The 26868-nt window shown below is 37.0% G+C and overlaps 1 protein-coding gene across 1 annotated transcript in view; it reads right to left on the reverse strand.

Moving 5' to 3' along the window:
- LOC132149448 (noelin-2-like) overlaps positions 1-26868 on the reverse strand; it is a 59070-nt gene that overhangs the window by 28224 nt on the left and 3978 nt on the right. The window lies entirely within an intron of this gene.

Here is a 26868-nt window from a genome sequence, read left to right on the forward strand (position 1 = left end):
GCTGTCCGAGACTCTGTGTGGTCTCAACTCACCTGATGCAGCAGCACGTTTGAGTTAAACCAAACTCAACACTGCCATCATGTGTTTGTACAAAGCTACTGTAAAATTTTGAAGGTACTATTTTGAAGCCCATTGAAGGTACTATGTGTCATTTTTTTCTAGTGTAGTGTTTGGCATGGCACAAATACTGGAGTATTTCGCAAACCTGACATTTTATACAGCATAACATAGATACACATGTATCTTACTCCCTCTGTATACTGTACATTAATATCTAGTCACAGTCTGCTTGCTGCCAGGTTTCCAGAGCAATCTGTTGTTTTTTTTTTTCACATAAATAGGCATCCAAAGGTTACACTGTTCTCAGTAATATAAACCACACTAAAATGGACTGTCAATGGGAAACCACCATTTAGAGATAATAAAATGATCAACAATTAATTTTTTCCCTAGCAACAAGCCACTTGTAAACATATAACCCAAAATTAAATCACCTCAGATTGTTGTGTGTGTGTGTGTGTGTGTGTGTGTGTGTGTGTGTGTGTGTGTGTGTGTGTGTGTGTGTGTGTGTGTGTGTGTGTGTGTGTGTGTGTTTGTATGACTATCTATCTTCTGTAGAACTCAAAATAAGTTTGGCAGAATGACCATATAATTAAAATAAATGGGGGTTTTAAAGTTTTAAAAATGACCAGAGGCACTGTACAAGTAGACCCCGCAATAACCTTGTATGAGGAAAAGTCTGAAATGTAAATTTTTATATGCTACAATAAACAGTTGCCAATTTGCAATAACAGTCAAATCTCATGTGCACTTACATACACATCAGGTTTAAAGACATTTGAACATGCATAGAATTTTCATCTTTACCATAGACTCGCATATACAGCATGTGTATAACTATAACTGGTTGAGCCTAGTGCTAGCAATGCCAAGGTCATGGGTTTCATACTCACAAAAAAACACATACTGATAAAATGTAGAGCCTAAATGCACTTTTTGCTTTGGATAAAAGTGTCCGCCAAATGCATACATGTAAAAATCAGTAAAATTGATCTGCAACTGTCACGACACAAATCTAACACCTCACCCACAGCTTTCACAGGCTTTACTTGCAAAGAGAGAGCAAGCAACACTGTTTCATTTTAATGATCCCAAAAACAATGTTTCACTGTGTAGGTTGTTTTTTTAAGGTATCATTTTCACCCACCTGAGTACAATAACCTCACAAACTGAAGGTTTACACCAAAGCTACATTAGACTTCTTTATCAAGTCAAGTCAAGTTGAGCTTTATTGTTATTCCGCTACATGTGTGGACATACAGTGGAACAAAATTTTGTGCCTCACAGGACCACGGTGCTACATAAATACAGACATACAAAAATGAAGTAAAATAGTATAAACCTTTACACAACTAACCTACTGACAGATTTTGACTATAAAATATTTTGACTATAACTTTACATCAATGTTTACCTATACAGTGGAGTTACTGTACATAAACTAAAAAAATACAAACTATACAAATGCTTCACATAATACTGTACATGTGCAAAGAGATACAGAGAAACAGGTGTGTCATTCGTCATGTCAAACTGTGAATAAAAGTGGTTGAGTGCATCCGGGAGGGATGTGTCATCAGCAAAGGTCTGAATGGCTTGCCACAGGCTCCATGTGTCTCTGCTGTCTGTGAAGTGATTGTTGTTGCAACATTATATTACTCTGGGCCTGCGTTTTATAGCCTCATAAAATGTATCAGAGTGAGAATTAATTTTGGAGTCAGAGGACAAACAACCTTCTCATTTTTCTAATCATTAAAGTAAACACGAAACTGCCCTTCTCAGTACTGAATACATTTCATGAGGTCTTTTGTGGTAATTGGGTTTTGCATGATCAAGTAGCTTGTTCTGTCACTAGAGGATGCTGTTGTTCAATAGATGACCACAGGCCCCATCTCTTCTGTGAATGAACAGGTAGAATCAGCAAGGAGGCAACATGCTTTTTGTTCTGACCAGTAAGGATCATTACTTCATCTAAATGAGATCAGAGTGAGTCTCGACATGGTTACATTTACACAGCAGCAGAATATGCTCATTAGTTTTGTTTAGAGTGCTAAACAAATTTCTAAATGCAATGTCTGCTTTCTTTTAATGTGTTGCCATCACAACCAAAATGTGATAGAGAGTTTGGTATGTAGTAAATGAATGGAACCAATACATTTTCATTTTTGGTTGAATTATTCCTTTAATAATCCCCTTAAACAGAATCATGAGAATATATTATAATACAACTTTAGCTATAGGAAGTTTTTCATAAAAATACACAGCTTTTCAATGAGGCAAAATATGTTTTTAAGTAACCAGGTTTTTTAGTTAGGGAATATACTAGCAGGGCCATGCTAACCAGCCAAACTTTATCCCCTTCGTTTACGCAGACATTATTCAATCCACTCCTGTTGAAACTCTATGTGAACCGTACAGCCGTGCATTTAGTGCTGCAGTCATAAGCTGCTGTTTGTTTTTCTTCCCTTCTTGCCCCGCAGGTCTCTCACTCTGCTATTTCTGTCCACAGCGCTCACATCCTCATTAATGATCTTACTCATATTCTCACACACTAACGCGGCCTCACATACACACACATCTCAAGAATGCATTCGCATAAGCAGACATGCACAGCACACATATATATACACACACATACATGTTCAAATGCATGCAGGCTGCCGTGTTTATCAAGCTAAACATTCATTTAAAATCTGATCGTGGTGCTTGCCTTCAGGGCTTCTGGTTTAAAGGGCATTTTTAATCAGTTCACACAATTTAAATTAACTTCAGCTGCAGAGCGCAGTGCTTCTGGCTACCTGCAGATGGCTGTAAAGATCTAGAGTTTCCCAAATGGATTCAGAACCTCTCCAAGGACACCGATTTACTATTCAAGAACCTGTACCATAATAAATGTGTCTGCTCGGCATGTCCAAGACCACAGTCACTGCCTTGTAAATGCTTTCCTACACCTGCACATGCACAAAGAATTCAGCCAACAACACATCAAATATTCACCACTCTCAATGTGCAAACACACCAAACTACACAGGGCATTGTTTTCCACATCAGCAAGCGCTGAACCTTCTTGTAAAGCGATAGCCTTGTGCGTTTTACAACAGAGATTCTCGAGAGCGTGATCTCTACAGCGGCTGCTCGAGAGACCACTACGCATGTAACATGCAACGTCCATCTCACTTTCCCTCTGCCAGCATGTAACTACTGCCCAGATCCTGCTAAATAATGCAGCCTGTCACCGCCAGCCCTGGATCTTGCAGCGTCACAGCACCCTGAACACATCAACTCCCATTATGTGTTCTGAGAAATATTGCAGCTGTGATGTATGTTATGCATTTATCCATGTGCTTCAAACAGACAGTGCTGAATGAGGGATGACTGAGGCCATCGGCTGGTTAAACTTGTCTTCCTATTTTATGTCAACGTTACCTTTCCCATGATAAATATGTCTAAAATGGCAGCATTATTGAGCTGGTGCTCAGCAGGGAACAGAATGGTCTGTGAGATGAAGCACTTTGGTTGCAGAAGAGGTTTTGAGAGCTGATGCTGTATGGATGCCAGTGTGTAATTTCCTTGTATGAGTGATGGGTGTGAGTAAATGCTTAAAGCTAAAGTGTGTATTTTTTTAACGGTAAAATATTTTTTTTCCTATCCTAGCTTAATGTAAAGCGTTATCTACAGTATAAGTATTTCTGTTTCTTTTTTTTTCTTTTTTTATACACTGATAATAGTTTTAAATAATACAAGTGAATTTAGGCATCACATTCACATTATAATGTTCATAATGAAAATAGATCAATAAAGATTCAATTTACCGTTTTTTTTTTTTTTTTTTACTTTAAGTGAGCTTTAGATGACAGCAATCTAATAATGTAAAAACAGGGAAATGAGCATGAACTATTAAATATCTTATATTTGCTGATACATCCGATCTATATGCTAAATGAAAAATAACAATAATCTGCAATATTGAAAACTTATATGGTACTGATGTTAGTGCATCCATAGCTACTTCTGTTTTTAATGTAATATCTAATATAATTAGTAATAATGTATTAGAGCTAAATTAATTATATTATAATTAATTATATCTAAATTAATCTAAAATTATAATTAATTATGTCTAAAATTAATTCTGTTTCATTTGTCTACTGGAAACTCACGATCAAGTTGAATGCATTGCATTGTGGGAAACAACACTCCTGCAGTGTGCTGTGTGGGATACTTCTAATGCAGTAGGTCATCTAAGTATACTATGCATACAGAAAATTAGCATATTTTGCACATTATACATACTGTATATATGGCTAAATAATAGGATGCTGTTCCAAATACAGCAATCATTATTTCAGCAATTTCCCTCGTTCGCCAAGTGGCAGAGAAATGAATTCACCTTTTAAGGAGTATAAAAATGGCACTGTTATTTATTTAAGATGTTTTTCCAACCTTGCATGCACCAGCTTACACATGCACACAGCGTTTGAACAGGGCAGAACATGACTGCAAATAGAGCCAAGCAGTCATCTCTTCTCACATCCTTTGCCAGTATTGCTCAACACTGCTGTTGTGAGGGGACACAGAGCCATAGCAATAGCATCTTGGCCTGTTCTATTTATGACAAGTCCCTCTGTATGCCACGATGATTCAATAGGCACAAAGAGAAAGAGATCTTTAAACCTGAGCAGTGGCGTACTAGCCGAAAGCCTTGCTGTCTTTCTAGGTGAGAATAAGACTGCTTTGCTTCCCCACTGAGTTAATGATGCTGTGCACATTCATCTCACAACCGATTACAATGATCACCGTTCGCATTTTCCGCGCCTCAATGACCCAATTACACCCAGAGCCACGGAGATTAATTCTGTGAATAACATTCCCCGTGAACACTGACTCGACACGCTGACCCTTCCTGCTGATCTGAACTAATCAAACATTCGTTCTGTGGTGGGAAATTACAAAAAAAAAAAAACACGTTCTTGTAATTTGACTAATTACTGACAGAAAACTGGGTGTCTGAAGCCTGAGTGAGAAGAAGCCGAGGCCACAAGAAGGCCTGTTAATTGAGGTTACCCCACACGGTTATGCATGTCCTCTAAATGCCTGTCTGTCTGCTTCTGGCTTTGGCCTTGACACGGTCTTTGAAAATAATTGGCTTTTCAATTTGAAGCTGAATGAAAGCAACTCCCCATTTGAGCTGGACTTATTCTCTTTAAATGGTGCCATTTTTTTTTTAATGTTTTAGTTTTTGTATCTTATGTCATAGCTCATATGTTCACATTAATGCAATCTGTTTGCTGACTTGCTCTTATGAGTTGTGTACTGTATTGTATGTACTATTCCTCTTTATTCAAACTGTGTGACTATGAACCATTAGACCAAGGAGAAAGCAATGGAAAGCTATTACCCGGCCATATGTAACACGTGACAGCTGTACTGACAAGATTATGCAAAATTATTATGACCCAGTGGGGATTTTAAGGCAATGATTATGCTTGATTTTTTTTTTTCAATTAGTCAGTCGACCTAAGCACATGTGCAGCATTAGCCAAGTGTTTGTTGCTAATGGGACTTAAAAGGTTATTTTCAGTAGCTGTGCTTGCATGGAACCTAATAATCAGTTTATTAGCGCAGTTCCAATAAAAAATAAAATTTAAAAAAGTAATTTGTGAAAGTCAGCTTCTAGCATGGTAACTCGCTTGAGATGAGAGCATTTAGTGCTACAGAGGAAAATTTATCTATTAAGTTTTTCACGTGAGTTATCCGGGACCCGGTAAATTTCCACCCAGAAACAGACAAAACATCAGAATTATATATTTAAAGCCAATTAAAATGGCTGCCATGAACAAGCAGAGCAAAAGATGGCATGTTACACTCAAGAGACTGAAAAGTGAACTCAATTCTCTACACATGTTATGTTGGCCTGACCCACCTTCTGACACGGAAACATTCAGTCTCTTACGCCCAATCACACAACTTGATTTGCCCAAGTAGAATGTGTTCCTGAATCAGCTTTTTTTTTTTGCCATGGACCAGCATTATTAGCGACCAATCATAGTCCTAACCCTATCTCCAACCCTAACCTACACCTGAAATAAAAGGGAATTTATTGGCTTATAAGGATGAACACTCTAGCACCTACATGCGATCCTAAGCCTAACCATAAAATCTGATTGGTTTTTATGGGAATGTTAATCCAAAAACAGCAAACATGTTGACACATCCTACTGGGTAAATCACATTAAACTGGCACCCCCATTACATTTGCATTTATGTTTTACCAGATGCTTTCCTTACCGAAGCGGCACACAGTTAAAAGAACCAGTAGCATTACTGGCAATTAGCATGACAGTTAACTAAAATTACACAGAGCTTGTAAACTCTGTTTAAACCTTCAGATGTGTTTTCCACAAAGAAGCTGAAATCCACAAAGCCTCAGGATCAGATGGTGTACGCAGCAGAAAACTGCTGAACTTGCTGTGCCGGTCTTCACTGGACCAAAGGGTCCCACTGCTTTAGAAAACCTCCTACAGGTATATCACTCTGATTACAATCCCAGCAGCTATCTATATCGCCTACCTTTCTAATCAGTTTCTAGAAGAGGTAAAGGCTTATATTCTGGCAACTGTTCATTTCATATCCAAACAACAACTGCCCAACAGAGGCAGCATTTTTTTTTCTCTTCCTATCTATTTCTGCCAAGAGCTGAACCCAAACAATACCATAGCCAAGAAATATACCAGAATCCCTGATGTGCCAAATGTATGTAAACTTCGTGTACATGTATGTATACTGTACATGTATAGATGCATATACTGTACAGTGTATATTACAAATATCACTGGCCTCTTGACCAATTGCTTTTGTTCTTCTTTTGTAAGTTACTTTGAATAAAGTGTCTGCAAATGCCTTATTGTAAACAAAAATGTAAAAGTAAGCTGTCATATCAATTAATCCTCAGTGATCAGTAAAATTGGCATCAAAGTATCCTCATAATACCTGTTTTGAAGCTTTAGGTGTAGCAGGGTCACAGGTAACAAGTAAACAAAGTGTTCAAGTCTTTCTAGCCTACGGTATAGCACAGTAGAAAAAAAACAAAAAACAAACAGATATATTCTGTTTGTGTAAAACATGTCTGCATAAGTGCATATGGTTTAGAAAAATGGGTCAGTGGCCTCTATCATTCTATAGATGGAAAAGAAATGTTTACTCCAGGACATCAAACATGATGAAATGAAGTGTCATAAAGATTGTGTGTCAATCTCTGTCTCGCAGGAGTAATTTTTTCCTCAGACTGTGGGACAGTACATGTATTCACTCTCAAGCGCTCTGAGTGTGAAAGACTAGTGACATTTCAGGAACCAGCCATAAACTTCTACAGTTTTTTGTGGTAAAAATAATAAAAGTGCTCGTAATAAGCTAATTAGATTACCGCTGTTTTAGAGCTACATGTTGGTAATATGCTGGCACAGAAACACCCTACTGGAACCTAGTAGACAAAAGCACAAATTCTTTGAGTGCTCATTAAGGCAACACAAAAGAAATAGATAAATTGCACTAATTAAACCATCGTTGTTTATATGATGCTACTGTGAGAGTGCAAATGGTCATTTAGAGGCTGAAAGGTGTTTGGAAGTGAGGGTCGGTGCAGATTCAGAGATGCCTCGGGTGTGAAATACAAGTGAACTTTCTTCCAGAGATTGCTCCTCCGCAGGATATGAATGTGAATGTAGACTGTATAATTTAATGAGGAGGCTGCTTTAATTACTTGAACAGCTACGGATGTATAAATCACAACACATCCCCAGACCAGCGCCTTAATGGGAAATGTTCTTGAGGAGGAAAAAAGGATTCCAAATTTAATGCAGTGTAGAGTAAACTTCTATAATTTCAAAATGAATGATGTCTCCAGAGCCTGTGGTTTCTACACATATTTGTGTGTTTAGTTTGGCATTTAGAAACGTGTTTATTGCTACACACGGCTTCGTTTCTGATAAATAATTCCAGTTACATTTAGACTTGCATGTTCTGCCGGACAGAAAATGACAGTGACTAATGAGAACACGAGTGAAATATATTAGCATGCCAGTTTTTCAGTTGTGGGCATAAAAAAATGTGATAAAGTGATCATTCAGATAAGATGAAGTGTATAAAAGCAGTCAAGGATGGTACTAAGTCAAGTGTGTGTCTCCATTCACTCCACTTCTAATTCTTCAGCTACTGTTGGACTCTTGTGGTCTATGTCACACCGGTGGTGTTCAGTTATTGTGTGTACAGGTCATTGATCCATTTAATGATTGCACAAACTCAAGGAAGAAGGGGAAAATACAAGGAAAAATAAGCAGGCAAACAAGAAGGCTCTTTAATGTGATGAAGAGGATAGTTCGCATAGTCATCAAAAAGTGACATAAACCAGTGCTATCCGGCATGGGAACTCACGCTATTCTAAGCTGGTCTTTTCTGCAGGGTTGTTAGCAGCAATTTCAGATTTCTCAAATGCCAGGCAAATACTCCTGTAGCTTTTCATTATATTCAGTGTATTAGCAGTGCACTTAGGTGAAGAGCCATGGCCCATTACAATGAGATCCTGGCTTTTCTTCCGTAGAATTCTATCACATTGCTAATCCATTCAGAATAATGCAGGGAATGTGAAATGAGTCCACCCTAAAGACAAATTTTCCTTTATTAATATGTAAAACTTCATGCTATTTTTCCTTATTAAAAGATGTCTGTTTGCAGACCTTTTCAGTGTTCCATGTAAACTGGAAGCGCTGGTGTGGCACATTTATTAAATATGTTAGTCTAATGACTATCCCCAGTCAAACATGCACATGAATCTGTGAGAGGATTAGGAAGTTCATGTACTGTATCTGTTAAATTTAAAGCAGAACATTTGATAGATTTACTAAATGTGTTTTTCAACATGTCTGCATGAATTACTTTTCTGTAATGGGATTTGAAGAGATTTACTCCCCTCATGGTGTGCAACAGCGAATGAGACATATCAACATTTCCTCCTCAGACAAAGCTAATGTATGGCCTTAGAAGTCTGAATGAAATACTTCTATATTTTTATGATCCTTTTTGTGTCATTTCAGTAGCCCCAGTGTCTGTTTATTTGTGTTGAATGGAAAAGTGCACTATAGACATTCTGCAAATATTCTATGTGTTTCTCAGAAGAGAGGAAGTCTTATAGGTTTGGAATGATATGAGGTTATATAATTGACATTTTCAGGTGAACTGGTCCTTTAACAATAACTAAAAACCATTTATAGTCTTCATACGTGAAACTAGGATCTCAAGAGGACAAAGGCAGTAGAAACTTGCGTGGCAGAAGCACGTCTGACTACATCTTCCTAACGTAGATTGTGGCAGACACGCTAAAGAAATAAAGACAGACAGAGGACCCGTTCTGTCACTCATCTTTAATAAAGCATCCGAGTGGCCAGGGGGGCCTCCTCCTGCGGCAGACATATTCACCTCCCCCCAAGTCTGGCAGAGTGCTGACATATCTGTCCTTGCTTGCAACAAGCTCAGAATTAAGATGGAAGCTCATGCACGCTGCATGTGTTAGCGGCTGTTTTGCAAGAATTCTTTTGGGATTTTCTCGTCCATAATGCAGCGTAATGGCTTGGATGCTGTCGTACCTTAAATCTAATCTCTGCTTTTGTCTCTCTGTGTCAGTATTTTCTCTCCTCCACTGCTTTTCTTGCACCTCTGGATCGTAGTGAAGCCACATCGCTCAAAGAACATGGCAGGCATCAGGAGACAAAGCCTTGAAGCTCAATCTCAGAGAAATGTCACATGCATCACAGTCACCTCGTTTATCAAATCAGAGGATCCCTATCATACTCTCTAGCCCTCCTCCATGGGCGTTTCCTCTTGGAGCCAGGATGCCGTGATTGTTCCCGGATCAACATTATTATCCAAAAATATAGACTTAATCTATCCCCGGCAAGCCCCTAAACCTAACCCTACCCATAATTTATTCTTAAAATCAGTGGGAAATGATAGCTGATTAACAAGGGTGTAGAAGCACCTAACCCCGATTGTAAGCCTAAAACAGAGATTTCCTGAAAAGTTATATCTCAATTCTGATTGGTTTATTGGAATGTTGTTCCAGGATCAACAAGGATGCATGCATTGATCCAAGGTTGATCCATTTTGTACTTGAACGAAATCTCGCTTGCCCTGGGAGGCAAGAGACATCTCCATTAAAAAATATATATGTATTACATGCAATAATACTGTAGCTGACCATGCAAATATAAAATTATTACTAAATATAGATGATTAAAAAATTACTACCAGTGTCCAACATTAAAACCCAAATAGGTGGAAAGGAAACCTCCATGACACAATGATAGGCTACTTACTCTGTAAATATTGGATAAAGCTAACCTATAATGTCCACAACTAGCCTAGAATTTAACTTAGAAATGGACAGACTAATTACAAAGTATACAACTCACCCACTCAGACATCAACAGTTTCGCTCTTGCTCAAACTGAAATGAACTTGAAATTATGAGGCGGTTGTAAGTGAACATTTATTTCTCTTAAAGGTACAATTTGTAAGATATTTGCAGTAAAATATCCAAAAACCACTAGGATAGTGTTATATATTTTGTCCAGCTGATTACTAACAATATCTCTTATGTTTTCAACTACTTGTAAATCATGAGAAAATTCCCATTCTAAACAGTGACACGGGGCAGTGCAGTCGCCTGTCAATGACGTTAGTTACCCTTTGTTACCGCCTTTACTAACGTACTGTAGAAACCACATGACAACAGTGTCATGGACAAATGCGGAAGTAGCTTCACGACAAACTTCAACTAGAAAGAGATACCGATCTCACTTGTGTTACTCGACAGGTGAGTTGTTTTGATTCGTATCTTTACAGAAAACGTATGTTATTATAACGATCAACAAGATTAGTATAATGGGGCATATACGCCAAATGCGGGGCATCGCGTCTCTAAACCCACGCGGGGATGCATCTGGTCCATCGTCTGATCACGTCTTTGCATTGACTTTGTATGTAATCTAATCGTTGAACTCGCGTTAAATCCATGATTTATCATCAAACCGTGGCAGGTCCTTCAACCTGTACCTTTAAATTAAAGCTGCATCACCTTTGTTGCAACCTTTATGACACCTGCAAGTTTACAGAAGATTTGTTGAAAATGAAATGAAGGTGATTATAAAGTGAATGGTAGCTATGTTAAAAGAAGATACCTAAAATATTCTTGTTATTGTTTTATTGTAGTTATTTTTAAGCAGTTTAAGGCGAGACACTGCAGGTGAATAGGGCAAAAAAAATAACTAATAGTTATCACCTTACTTACCCAGTTGATTGATTACATTGATTATTGCAAACATTTTTTGTATTACAAGTTTTCAAAAATGTTATGTTTAAATATGCAAATGAGGCATTATTTAATGAAATATGTGCTAATTTGCATAAATGTCTAGTACAAAAATCTGAACACTAGATGAAGTCAGTTTCAAATTTTTTGTTTAATTTTTTTGACATATTAGAGTCAAATGTTTTTACAGATGGAATTCTGGTTATCTTTTTTTGTCACTCCATAATTCAGAAAATACTTTGAACAGCCAGAAAACAATATATTTTCACAATTTTGGGGGGAATAAAATGTTGTATATAATCAATGAAAATATATATGAACAAATCCCTCTGTAAAAATATAGACAGGAATAAAAATGACAAGTTTGGTGTGTGTAAGTGCTACTGAAGTGGAGATTTATGGCTCAGTGTTGAAGAAAAAACTCATTTAGAGAAAACGGCCTTTAAAAATGTGTATTGTAATTGAAATCTATTGACACAAACAGATAAGGTGCTATAAAAGAAACACTTAACAGTGTCTTTTGGATGTTTTCCTTCCACTAGTTTCAAAAAGCACTTTATGAAAAACCAAAAAGCCCAAAATCTCAAAATTGACAGGTGCTTGAAAAAACAGTGTTTTTGCCTGCAGAGTCTCAACTTAAAAGAAGTAATAATAATAATAATAATAAAATCATAAATAATTAGTTCATGTTCAAATAATTAGTTTAGACTATGGTCTAAATAGGTTGTATATTAATATAATAATAAAAAAGTAATATATAAAAAGGTAATATATATATATTAAAAAAATGTACAAGTAATGACTTAAAAACAAACAAGAAATTCTATTGAATAATAGGAAAAATATTTGTTAGACTGATTTGACTGTTCGATGAAGGATGAAGGGATGTTCTAAACAACATATTTGAAATTACATGGCAATAGTAAGTTCAAATCTGATGTCTCCTTTAATTGTGCACATGTCAGAAATCCCAACATTTTGACAGTAACATTAAACTAAGATAATAAATCATGTTATTTCATTTATACATGTTTTCTTTTTTGTTTTATTTTTTTACAAATCTGTGTTAATTTTTTAAAACATCGTATTTTTCAACATGGAAATAAGCTATTATCTGTGAATGTGCAAGACTTCCCGCTTCATTACCCATCAACCACCAAGAAACTAGAAGAATAACAAAGTGCAGTAAACTAAGAACTATATGCACTCCAAAAGAGTGTCTTTATGATAACAATAATGAATTTAAATATTATGGTGACAAATACCATTTTGTATTTCAATCAGCAGCATAATGGACTATGTTTATACAGCTAAAATAACTGGAAGCCTTCAACATTCAAGATACAAATGGCTGTGATGCTCTTACATTAAAAATAAGATACAATAACACATTTGTGTCTCAAGCAGACTTTGGCTGAAGGCAGTAGATGTTCCACTTGTGAATCACTATTTAATAACAAATACATTGAATATAAATTATGAATAAAAACTGAGAAAGAAAACATTTTTTAGATCTGCTTTATTGTCCTTTGCAGGATGCTTAAACACTTTCTGGAGTCTCTTAGCAGATTTATACACGCTCTGTTATAAATAAAAGATATAAAGACTTGTTCTGGTCAACAGTATTATGACTGTGTTTTTACAAATCAGCTAAGAGAATGATTCAAATGACTCATTCACACATAAGTGACATGAACAAATCATTTTGTTGAACAAATTCAAACTGATCTGCTTTAAGCCAGCCAAATGCAAATACAGAAAATTTAATTTTGTCATTGAAACAGACAGAGTTTGAAACAGAATCCCTCGTTGTAAGGTTAACCTATGCCTTTAACACAGAAACATGCCCATCACACACCACTGTCGTTGGTTCCTTCTCAGTAAAATGTTTCCTACAGTAAAAAGACACATTCTCATTCTATTGTTGAGCCATTGTGGTGTATGTATTGATTTAACGATGTGATTCTAATTAAACTCAAAGTGTAAGGAGTGTCAGTGCTATTCAGCAAGATAAAATCAAAGTGACAGAGTGATAGGGGTCTAATTATTGCTCTGTTCTTAATAAGGATGTTTAAGATAATAACCCCAGAGGCACATTCTTTCCAACTTCTGCCATTATTTCTCTCTCTCTCTCTCTCTCTCTTTCTATTCACTCACATTTCTTTCTAGAATGCCTTCAGCAGGATTATGAATTCAGCACATCTACACACTCTTCCTCTACTCAGCACTGATTTAACTGATTTGTCTTGCATTCCTACATTGTGTGTAAAACAGAACAATGTAAAATGTGCAGGAGAGGAGAAGCAGCAGCAGCAGAAATGAGTGCTTGTGTTAAGGAACAGTTTGCTAAAACGGTTTAACAGACTTCTAAAATATATCAAGGTTAGTCATTTGAACTTTTTATATTATATCATTTACACTATGGCAAGAAAATCTCCAGCTAAAGACTTTGCTCAATGATTGAGAGTTTATCAAACTGGACTGAAGTGGGACAAACAATGTAATACCACAGAATCCATTGCTAATATTGCTTAAAGTGATGTAAATTCCTGGAGGATGATGACATTAAGGACATTTCTAGCCCCCTTTGGAAACACAAATGCACCCCCACCCCCAGGCTGTATGGGATATCCTCTGGATATTGGGGAAACTTAATAAATCAAATGCAATTTAAAATACACCCTAATATTCCATTTCTGTTACAGATTTATATATCAGTAAATTATACAGCTGTAAGACACAGCCGTTCATTAGTCTGACTGCTTGTGGTAAGAAACTGTTCTTGAGTCTGGATGCTCTGGACTGAATACTTATTGTGCTATTTTAGGCCGCTATCTATTAGTTGGTATTTCTTAGTTTGATTTTTTAATTTAATTAATATTGTTTAATTTGTATGTCTGGTTGGTTTACTCATCTCCCTGTATTTGCACATTTTGTGCTATGTGAAGCTTTGGCAGGAAAGTGTCTGTTAAGAACATAAATAATGGAATATATTTCCCAGAATGACTTGAATATTTGTTCATAAAAGATGAAAAAAGGTAAAAATACACACACACACACACACACACACACATATATATTTAAACAGAAATGATATCTATGGATCACACTTCTTCAGGTACTCTACTATTCATTAATTTGCTATTGTTTAAACTTGCATTACAACCTTAAATGCATGATAAAAAAAGATACAATTTAAAAGTTTTGATATAATTTTTTTTTTTCATTTGTGATTTAACGAACCACAAATGACTTAAGCTGTTAACTTTTTTAAAGTGGTTGACACTCCCTCTGAGTTAAAACAAACCAATATCCCAGAGTAATGCATGCACTCAAACAGTACACTGACTGAACTACTGTGAAGAGAGAATTGAATCAAGGGCAATCATCGCCAATGATGCCATTACGTAGAGCGCAAAAGAACCGGTGAACCGTTTTCTTCAACCAGTTTATTGAATCGAACTGTCCGAAAGAACTAGTGATCCGAGAACCGATGAGTCAGGGAGTGTCAGCCACATTAAAAAAGTTAACAGTTTAAGTCATTTGTGGATTAATGCTTATTGGAGACGCAAACTGTTTAAAACGATTCAGATCGATTTGGTGAACTGGTTTAAAAAGATCCGGTTACATCGAATGATTCGTTTGCGAAACAGATGTCACGAACTGCTTTGTTTTGAACTCTCTCACAACAGACACGGAAGAGAAGACAATGCTGAATAAAGTCGTAGTTTTTGCTATTTTTAGACCAAAATGTTTTTTCGATGCTTTAAAATATTCTAACTGACCCTCTGATGTCACATGGACTACTTTGATGATGTTTTTCTTACCTTTCTGGACATGAACAGTAGACCGTACACACAGTTTCAATGGAGGGACTGAGAGCTCTCGGACTAAATCTAAAATATCTTAAACTCTGTTCCGAAGATAAAAGGACGTCTCACGGGTTTGGAACAACATGAGGGTGAGTTATTAATGACATAATTTAGATTTTTCAATGAACTAACCCTTTAAGATGGCCTGTCCAGTTTTGATTTCATAGGGTCTTTAATGTTACTTATTATATTGTGATTTTATAAAAAATAAATATCTGAACAGAAATACTGGAAGATTTATGTTGTTACTTAATTTATTTTCGAAAAGAGCATAAAAAGAATGTTATGCAACCTCAACTTTTTAAAACAGTCCAGTTAATTTGTTAAAAGTATCATCTCTTACATGAAATTAAGGAAATCATCTCTTTTTTATATTAATATGTATTCCTTCCAGACTGAAGGACAAAAATTTCTAAAGAATATAAAGAATAATATTTTTTACTCTTAACTGAACTTCCACATCTTAAAGATTATAAACAAAAAAATAAAGGCAGTGCAGTTCATATATGCTGCAAATTGTCTGCATACCTAAGAGAATGGGTTTGGGGCCCATACATCTGACTTAAACTTGAGAAATAACTCTTTGTTATTGTCCTCTTGCATTATTGACAAACTATTTTTCTGTTTGAAAGCTGCTTTGACATAATCTTTATTGTATAAAGAGCTATACAAATAAAGGTGACTTGACTTGACATCTGCATGATGTATTTTTTATAGGGTTTGCTCATCTGCAATACATTTTTAAGATGTTTCCAATAAGATGTCATATAGACATTTAGAAGACGTCTTTAAGATGTTGATGATTTAGCATGTATGCAGTGTTGGGGAGTAACTAGTTACATGTAACGGCGTTACGTAATTTAATTACAAAATTATTGTAACTGTAATTAGTTACAGTTACTACGAAAAAATGAGTAATTAAATTACAGTTACTTATGAAATTTTTAACGATTACAAAGGGGATTACATTTGAATATTTACACACATCCACATTCAGATTTAACTGATTTATTTCCCAAATTGCACTGACTATTCTGAGACATATCGCCCTAATAATTTCCGGGATGCGGAAACACAGTCTGGTTCGTAGAATCCAGTCATAAAACGGAATGCCTAACGTGGACGGAATATGCCACATTTTGGATGACTAAATCAAAAGTAGGCCAGTACACTTGAATCAAAACATGACATCGACTAGTGTCTGTGAATATAAAGCCCCAAAATTGCAATATATGACTTGCACATTCTGCCTGTCTGTGGAAATCAGGCGCGGACTGGACACCGGGAGAACCGGGACAATTCCCGGTGTCCTGGCAGCCGATTTATTTAATATCATTATTGTATAATTGCCTGCCGAATGTACTAAAGCGATCATTTGCGAATCCGCCATTTGATAATTAAATCTCGCGCGCTCTCCGCGCCTCCGCCAAACGGTTTGGATCAGACTCAGAGTAATCAATGAGAATGAGAATGAGAGAGAGAGAGAGAGAGAGAGAGAGAGAAAGAGAGAGAGAGAGAGAGAGAGAGTGTGTGTGTGTGTGTGTGTGTGTGTGTGTGTGTGTGTGTGTGTGTGTGTGAATTGCTGGAGCAGAGAAGCAGAACTCCTGTTCAGGGTTTCAGGTCAGTTTCATCTGTAAAGATGCTTTTTTGTCTTTGTTTTTTATTTAATCAAGCAGCAGCACGTTGCTCATCACTCAAAATACTATAAAGGACATCATTATTATCTGTTGTAATGTTACAGTAGTAATTTAGCTGAAAAAAATTCAGATTTTTTTTTTATAGGTTTAGGGGGAGCTATGACAGACAACAACACAACCCTTACGAAAATTTACATTTTAATATTTAACTATAAATCCAGAGAAAATGGTTAATATTGTTTAACTGTGATAACCAAAAATGTAAAATTATTTTACAAATGTATTTATTTAAAAATAAATACAAATCCATTTGCAAAAAAACAAACAAAAACAAAACAAGGTTATTTTACTTTTATATAGGCTAATAAAAGCATGGTTAATTTTTGTAAGGGAAAAACATGACTCGTGTACAGTATTAGGATTTTTCTATAAAGATATTGTAGTATTGTAGAGTATTGTATTGTAAAGTATAGTTTTGTTCAATCTTGAGGATTAAAGTCATGAGAGAGATGGATAACAGGGCAAAATAAAGAGACTGGAGAGAAAAATGGAAGTGAAGGTGCAGTTCAGGAGAGAACTTTTAATTATTTTGCATGTCCCCAAATTAAAGATTTAAAATAGGTAAAAAATAGTTTTCTCCATGAATTTGTTTGTATGAGTATGAATTGTCCAGTCTGAATTTTTTTCCCAGTCCGCCCCTCCTGTAAATGAATGGCAAAGACATGGTTTCATTTACTACACATAGGCCTACTGAAGCTCGCAGTGTTTTCAACCTCTGCCATCTCAATATAGGAGTACACGAGCACATAAACATAATTTCTAGAACTGCTCTGTGTCACTTCATGTGCATTTTACTTATTTTGAGAAAACTATCATCATATACAAAGAGACAGCAGTTTCAAAAAAACACCAATGTTTCAGGAGTTTATTACACAGAATACGTCACATGCTTATTAGATAACTGTATTTAAGTTGATGTATATGCTTTTATTTACTATTCTTTAATTTTCACAAATTTAGAAAAGTAATCAAAAAGTACTCAAAAGTAATTAGTTCCATTACTTTAATAAAGTAATTGAAAAAGTTACACTACTATTACATTTTAAACAGGGTAACTTGTAATCTGTAACCTATTACATTTCCAAAGTAACCCTCCCAACACTGCATGTATGTAAAACTGCTTTTTAAAAAATGTTTATGTTTACAACAGATACAAATGCTCTTCTAAACACATCTTCTAGCCATACATGCCTTTTTTTTTGGACAACAGCAAAAGCAAAATAAATGTTGTTTTACATAATGAATTTAATGTGTTACTTGCTGTCACTTTGTAATTTATTGTAAAATTTACTACCAATTTCTGAGTAAAACTGGTTTTTGTGTTATTTGTGATGGCTGAATCAGGTGGAAATGTTATACGGTGTGGACATGTCAAATTGTTTTCCTGCTGCTACTCACGTGTGCTGGCATCAGCATACTTGCTTCTCAAACATGTAATGTCTGTGCACTTCATGTGCTTGATGCCAGTCCCAAGAGAAAGTATCAGAGTGAGCAGGTTGTGCTGCTTTGTGGAAAAATGAGAGGCTTGTTATCTCTGAGAATATTAAATGAGGAGCGACAGTGCTACTCTTTCTTGTTTTGTTTTTTTTTAAAGAAATTCTCCCAGTACAGGGCCAGGCTCAGGTGTAGCCACTGCTCAGTCTACTTTCAAGCACCACCACAGAGAGATGGGGACAACTCTTGCACTCAGAGTGGCCAGAATATCTCTTTGGCTGTCTGTCTTAACGGCAGAACAAACATGTCGATAAAAAAGAGTCTCCACTCTCTACTTCTCTCTCCATGGCATTTGCTTCTCTTGCCTTCAAATCTCTCTCTCGCTCTCTTTGACAGGTTATCTTTCTGCAGGAGATGCTGCATTGTCACACCTGAGGGTGTTAAGAGGGAAAATATGCTCTGAAAAACAACAAACAGGGACAGGGGGAGATAAAAAAAAGAGAGAAATCAAGAAAGAAAAGGCAGGGGAATGGATTTCTAGTATAAAGAAAATGACAAATAAAATCTATTTGATATCTCAATTGTTTCTCCCACAGACCAAAGGTCCTTTTTCATGACGCACAAGCACAATGCATTTCTGTGTAAATCATTTATTAATCCATTCTCACGTGAATTATTTCCATTGAATTGACACATTTAAGCATGAATGGTTTTACGCAAGATTTACATAAAAAAAATAATTTTGCTTGTGTTTTATGAATCATCGCATTCAGATTAAATGGAGAACCATTTTTTTCTCCTTACAAAAAGACCCCAGCAATCTCATGTGAGTCTTTTCTAGAGTTTCAGAAGCGATTTCGACAATACTGAATGCTGTGCTCAGGTTTAAAACTAATATTTCTCTAAAATTTTTCCCATACCAAATTATCTGAACTATGATATTCACAATAAATCAATAGTGCATTGAACATTTTCTTCGGTTCACACACAGAAATTAGCATCCACTTCATGAATTTTATACCAGTTCTACTGAGTCACATTAACAAAGTGAAAACTTCTGATTCAGATGACAAAATCAAAATCAATCAGAAAAGTATCGAATTTGAAAGTGGCCCAAATCAGATGTGAAAGATGCATTCTTTCACAACAAACAAAAGCAGAACTGGCTGACAGTGTAAATGTGACCTTTCCATAAGAGTTCACTCATGATTAGCTTTGCACTCTTGCAGCGTGTCGCATTTGCTATTGATGGGCTTGATATATTACATTTGAATTAATTCTGAACAGATGGCCACATTTATTTGTAGTATGAAACATAATGCAGACTGACACAAATGAGACACCAAAGAGACAGTAGGTTTAAAACACGTTGTCAATATATTTAGTACTGCCATGCCTTGTTGCTAAGAGTTTAGAGAGCAAATTATAGAGTGCATTGTTCTGTTACCAAATTGAAAAGCAGATTGATTTATTTTAAGATGAGTCTGTTGCATAGATACCACTTATAAAAAAAAAATCGTGAATTCTTTCCATCACAGTAAAGCAGCCTTTTACATTAAAATAATGATGTATATAGTTGACACCACACATATATGTGTAGAATGTCGCCCGATGACACGCACCAAGCACATTCCCAGCATAAAGAGTTTAATATCACACGGCTTGAGGCTCTGTGTGCAACTGCCATATTTATATTCCAATCTTCCACACTGAAAACCCACATCACAGAGCTCATAAAAGATTCATTCGATGGTGGAAAGCAAGGTCGCACAGGAAACTGGTCAGAAGGTAGTTACTACAACACAGCAACATTATAATGCAAAGGCAAAGTGGCCATGCAAGATCCCACCAGCTGGCAACCCCACTGTCCCATTATTATGATAACCTCCTGCCCTGTCACATGCCCGGAGACTTCTGACTGGCCGCAGCTGACCCTGCCCTCTCTCGCTGTGTGTTGCCTAGTTAGGGTGCATTTGTGTACTCGTTTTATTAGGTCACGATGTGTGGTGGCACTAGTGTGGTACAGTATTAGTAGGGCAGAGCAGGGGAGGATGGGCCTCTCACAGGCAGAAAAATGTCACATTCGCTTAAAGTAAAAGCAACAGAGCTGAGGGAGCCCAGCAGACCTGATACTGCATGCCTGATATTCACGCCACCAATCAGACAGAGCCGTAGCCCAACACAAAGAGAGAGAAAGAGAGGCAGAAAACGATGACATGCTGCTTGAACAGGATGCTCTGTTAATCTGCCGCTTGGGTGATGGAACAGATTCAGCAGAACTAAAAGAGGAATTTTAATGTACCAGCTGTACTAAATGTAATTTAATAATGTCAACCCGACCATGTTGGGGTTTTTTCTCACAGGGTGAAATCGCACCGACTCCTGTGGCTTTTTATTTTTGGCCATTAAAAGAAAATCACAGATATTTCGGGTCGGATTGAGTTGTAACACTTTAATGTTACAGCTTTCTGCGGCAGAGAAGAGCCAGGGGGACTTGCCTAGGGATCGAAATGGAAACAGACCCTTCACTCGAGCTGTCATCTATAGACACATGGTTAGGTGCTCCATTAGTCCTTAGGACAGTCGAACATGCACATCTGCACATTTGAAACAGCATCTAGAGGCCTATAAAAGCTCAGTCAAGACACGTGGACTAGTCAACTTAGGCTATTGTTCCCCTGAGCCATACTGCAGTATGGTGTCACACCAGGACAATCATGCTTTCTGGTAGAAACATTAGTAAATGAGGAGCATTTTTCCTGTTCAGTCCGTAGGCCGGGTCTGAACCAGCACCTGGAGGGTGACAGTTCACAAATTTAGCCAAACACGCTGCTGCAATGCCCCTATACCTATAAAAGAAACATCAAACAGATGTTCAAGTGTTCATAAAAAACCTCACTAACTGCTTCTGAGTGCCTTTTGTATTTCACTTTTCATGAAGGTTTGCCACTGCTTACCCCAAAGGGTACAATCACATACAAATGGAAACAAACATAGAGAGGAAAAACTCAGTCATTACCAATAATTAGTAAAAGAGAAATACTGAATCCATTAGTTAAATGGTTGCCTCAGACTGTTTAGAGGGCATCTGATGATTAATGTACACAAAATGACCAGAGTCATTCTGGGACGTTTTAATCTGATGAGCTAGCTTAATGTATTTTTCAGGTGCTTTTATTTGCCCACCAGCAAACAAAATATTATTGTACAATTGTGTTGTATCATTTAATTTGTATTTATTTGGGGAGGGGAGGGGGGGGGGGGCAGCCAGTGTTGCCAGATTGGATTGACGATTTCCAGCCCAAAAGCTCACAAAAACCCGCCCACTCCAACAAAAAAATGCCCAAAACTTTAACTAACAAAATAATGTGATACAACATGTCAGTCAAAGGTGTTAAGAGCCATTTTAACTCCTTAAAACTAAATAATAACGTTAGATAAATTTCCCATGGATCAAATGGTGGCAAATAGCTACGTTAAAGACAATTACCGAATATGATTAAAATACTGTAGGTTATGCAAGCAGTCACCTTCAAAACATTTGATTGATTTACAATTGATTTACCGATACCCTCGAAAAAACATATGCATCATTTTCAATGTCAACAGTCAGAATTTAAATGCATAAGTGTCCAATTTAAGTGATAGGAAAAAGCAACGTAATTACGTATTTCACACTTGTTTATGCACACATATAACAGTCAAAACTGTGTTGTCATTCATTGATAAATACTGTATGAAAATTAACAACAACAATAATAATCGCCATCTGAATCCATGAGTTTATCACTGAGGTGGTATGTAAATTTATTTTCACAGCGGCCCACATGAGAAACGATACCGCCCTAATAGGGGCTTTAGTCTTTTGTTAAGTTCATATTGTAGAACATTACATTTGCACAGTCAATACTAAGAAGATATACCAAACTGTACTGTTTAAAAGATAAAAGACAAGATCGTTTAGATATAGATTAGATATAAATAGATTATGTTATAAATTAAATAATTTAACTGTGCTCTATTTTAGGAGTTGCAGTAATATTAGAGTCTTGGTGTCATCTTTCCCTCAACAGGTGTAATTAACGTTTTGAGTGTTAAAACACTCTCCCACTCTTTACCATCCATGTAACATATATTTAGGCATTATGATCACTCATACAGTTCATACATTTAAAATTAGATCCGTTATTGCTCATGAATCATCACGTGTGTCTGTAGATCACTAGTGATTGGCTAAAAGTATATGCAAACTTGAGCTTGTTTGTTAGCCAATTAGCCTATACAATTTATATTTTTGAAAACCGCTAAACTGACCCCAAACTAGCCCAAATTTTGTCCACCCGCCCAAGACAATTTTTACCCGCACAATCAAATTCAAAACCGCCCAACTGGGCGGGAAGCCGCCCAATCTGGCAACACTGGGGGCAGCTTGTAGCAAAAGCACTCTTAAAAAATAAAGGTTCCAAAAATGGGGGGGGGGGTTGAAGAGATGCCACAGAAGAACCATTTGGGTTCCTAAAATGATGTTTCAGTGCTAACTCAACTAATATCTGCAATTCTCCAACTGTGATCCTTGGAGAGTCTTTGGCCACTCAAACTCTCTTATGTCTCTGCATAACAAAACCATTTCCTAGTCAGTGGGTTTTAAAATGATGGGTGCTTTACAACAGTTTTAACCATTTTGCTAAAATAACAAAGACTCACCCCTAAGCCCAGGGGGTTAAAGCAAATCAAGTAAAGCAAATTAAAAAACACTGATCCATCCTTATTTCCAATAAGCTGGCCTGTGAATGATAAATGGATTTTAAAAATGTCCGTGGTCCTTTTGTAGCAACTTGTTAGCAACATTTTTAACCCTCATGTTGTGTTTCAGTCATTCTGACCCATAGAGGATTTTCTTTTTCACAAAAATGCTACTTGATGATATCATATTGGTCTAAAAGTTACTGACTTTGCTCACATTGGGATTTTCCCTACTTTGTTACATTTGTGTTGCTCATGGTCAAAAATAACCAGCCTACAAAAAATGTATTATGAATCTCTCATTATGCTATCTTATTACCAAATACAGGATTCCACCTTTTTATCAACTTGTGTTATTTCAATTAGCACAGGTTTCCTTTTTCTTTTAGGAATTGACTGATTGTAGGCCTTATTGATCTGTGGTTATGCACCTATTTTTAAATGAACACTGACAAAATTGTTCACAGCACAAGGGTTAAAGCACACATTCTCACTTGAAGTACTGTGTGTAATTTATATTGTACAACAAAATATTAAAGTAGGTACTATTAACAACAGACCTTACTTTACTTATAAATCCAATATCACAATGCTTAAAATATTAACATTTTGTAGGTTTTTTTTTCTCTTTTTCTTGACAACTACAGTGCAATCTAAACAGCTCTGTGCTGGTAGTCAAGGCCTGTGTGTTTGTGAGGGCCCACAGAACAGCCCACATTGTGAGTCTGCTCTTATGTGGATAAATAAATAAATATTGATAGCAGCAGGTATTTGCAAAACTGTCATCCGAGGGACAAAATCTAGAATCTAATCTCACACTTCTCTTGTTCTTCTTTCCTGCAGATAACACACAAACACCACCACAGTCGCACAGCAGTAGCATCTCTGTTCACACCGGACATGTGGACTAACACACACACATACACGCATACATGCATTCTGCCCATATTCGACCCCTCCTCTGTGCCACACAAAATACAGGCTCATCAGTTGGTCCTAATCAGTCACCTCTCACAGTGTAGGCTGTGCTATTCAATTGCCTCATCTAGCCATGCATCCACATAGGCTCCCTGATGGTAATGCATTACAATTGAATGTTAATGGGAACACTTGAAGGTGGGTGAAGGGAGGATGGCTTATTCATTTCTCATCGCTTGTTAGTGCAGCTCATACGCTGCCTGTGACATTATTATGATGTCAACTATAGTATCATTATGAGCAGATGCCCCCGCATGTGTCACATGTGAAAATATTAACATTATTTTCTGTGTCCACCTCCCAGTGTGCATGTCTCAGATGTGCCCTCACATACATATGCAAAATCACACACACACACACACACACACATTCACAGGATGAAAGGAAGGCCATGGTGCATAAGTTAGTGGTTTCTTTTATTAATATTCTAAAGTGGATCAGTTTCTGAAATGAAAATCTGAGACATTACATGTCAGTGGTAAGACTTGGAGGTCATTCCAGTTGTTTGTATTTTGACATAAATGAAGTATTATGATTAGCTATTATTTACCATACTTCTCTAAATGGCATTCATTATTGCACCCATGTTCCCCATCAGTGCATAAGCACTGACAATTACTACACTGATTAGCTATGTAAAGATCCAGAATCACCAAACCGGCACTGGTGGTGACAAAAGCCAACTGTTGCGTTGCCTCACATCGCCTATGTCTGGGCCAAAAAATTCACTTTTCATTAAGCAAAACCCAAAGACTGAAGGCAATGGCCAGCTAACATGTACATTATGCACCTGAGTAAAAGTGTGGGGGGGGGGACTCTCCATACCAGCAGGTGGCAGTAGTCTACTTGTCATTTAAAGAGGGAAACCGGAAGAGCTAGCATGGTGGATATACAAACCATAAACAATGTCACACTTCATGATTTTCACACCAATCATGCTTAACATTCTTCATTCCAGACGGACATTATGAAAATATTTGTATTTTAAATTATCAGATGAGATAATGTAAATTGAGAAGATCCTTCTCTGTGGGCTCTCTAGATTTTGTTGTTCACTAACTTTCACGTGTGTTTTACTTCTCGTGCACTGGTTCAATGAGCTAAACAGCCAATTTAAACTTCCTTTTCACAATGCTCAATTGGCTGAAAAGCTTCTGATGGTGGCCCAACTAAAGACAACAATGCTGAACACAGCTCAAAAATTAGGCCAAAAGATGCTCAACTAGAATCCGATACTGGTTGACTGCCGGCTTGTGTCACAGCCTTCTTTATTTTATGGTTCTAATAAAATAAACTACAAAGAAACGGACACTGGCAATTAATAAGTATGAGGCTTTTTATGTATTAACTTCTGTCCTCTCTGTGCCCTTGTTAGTACAGCAAGTAGACTAGGCACTAGCAGCCTTGCTGTTGTTAGTTTTTAATTGTCTTCTGTTCAATGATTATTCTTTTTTTTCTGAAACTGAAAAAGTAAAAGTTTTTTTTAAAATACAAGATTGTGCAAAATCTAGCACAGGGATGGCCAACTTCATTCCTGGAGGGCCACTGTCCTGCAGAGGTTATCTCTATCTATCTCTAATCGAATACTCCTGAGAAATCTAACCAAAGTCTTCAGAATTGCTTGAAAATTACAGGCAGGTATATTACATTAGAGATGAAACTAAACTCAAAACAAAACAAAAATTTTGTGTTTTGTGAGGACAAAGGACAAATGTAGCCAGCATTACAACCCTAATCTTCTGAGACACTCAGTGAATGACCACAGAGAGTCACGACAGATTAACATCTCATCCAAAGGACAGCGCCTTTAATAGTGTATCGCCCCCAACATTATTGTAGGGCATTAAGTCTCAAGTATACTTCATTTTCCATGTTCCATCTTGCAAACAGTTGAGCATGCAAGCCTTTCAAAATAAGCCTTTGATTGTGAGCATCCACAAGCTGGAGCAGAAAACTGACAAAGGAGGTATAGTTTTAGCTTTTAGTTTAGCTTTTTTTTCAGGAGGACTCCCATCTAGGCAGAGGCCTGGCTCAAACTTGCTTAGCATCGGTGGGAAACCATGCAAGAGTTTTAAGTTGACAGCTGCAGATGCAGAGCAGCAGTAGGTCTGTTGGCCACTCTTGTTCATGCTCGGGGTTTTGGTTGAGAGATTTATGCCGCTGTTCCTGGGCCTTTTCATTTGCCTAATTCCCTGTTTGGAAGTCGGACCGATGGTTGGCACAGCACATTCTATCTGACCTGTCTGCATGTCCTTGATCTCAAAGGCGACTGAAGCTTTGTACGCTTCACTGCCCTTTTTTGACCGCCATCCAAGAACACCATCACCGCTCCTGATATTTATTAGTCTCTCAACAGCTAAAATCCACTATGAAGCCATTTCCATTGCCAAGCTAACTTTAGAAAGGGGGCCTAATAGGTCCGCGGACATTATCTCACATCTGATCAAATGGGTGTATAATAGGCCTTTTAGCTGGTGGGCAAGACGAACTGACTTGGACTGGACCAATCATAATTCAGAGAATGGGCTTTCACTGCACAGCTTTCTTTAGACTGGATGTTCCCTGAAAGTAGTGATACTCTCCAGGCAGCTGCTCATATCCGGAATGCTCTGATCCAGTGCCATGTAAATGCTCCATCCTGGCCAAATCTGACTGGATCATGCTGCCACCAGTTGCTTATTCAAATAGGTCCTGCTTTGACATTATTTCACAAGCCCACAAT

This window comes from Carassius carassius, chromosome 9 (assembly GCF_963082965.1).
Source record: "Carassius carassius chromosome 9, fCarCar2.1, whole genome shotgun sequence".
Lineage (NCBI taxonomy): Eukaryota > Metazoa > Chordata > Actinopteri > Cypriniformes > Cyprinidae > Carassius > Carassius carassius.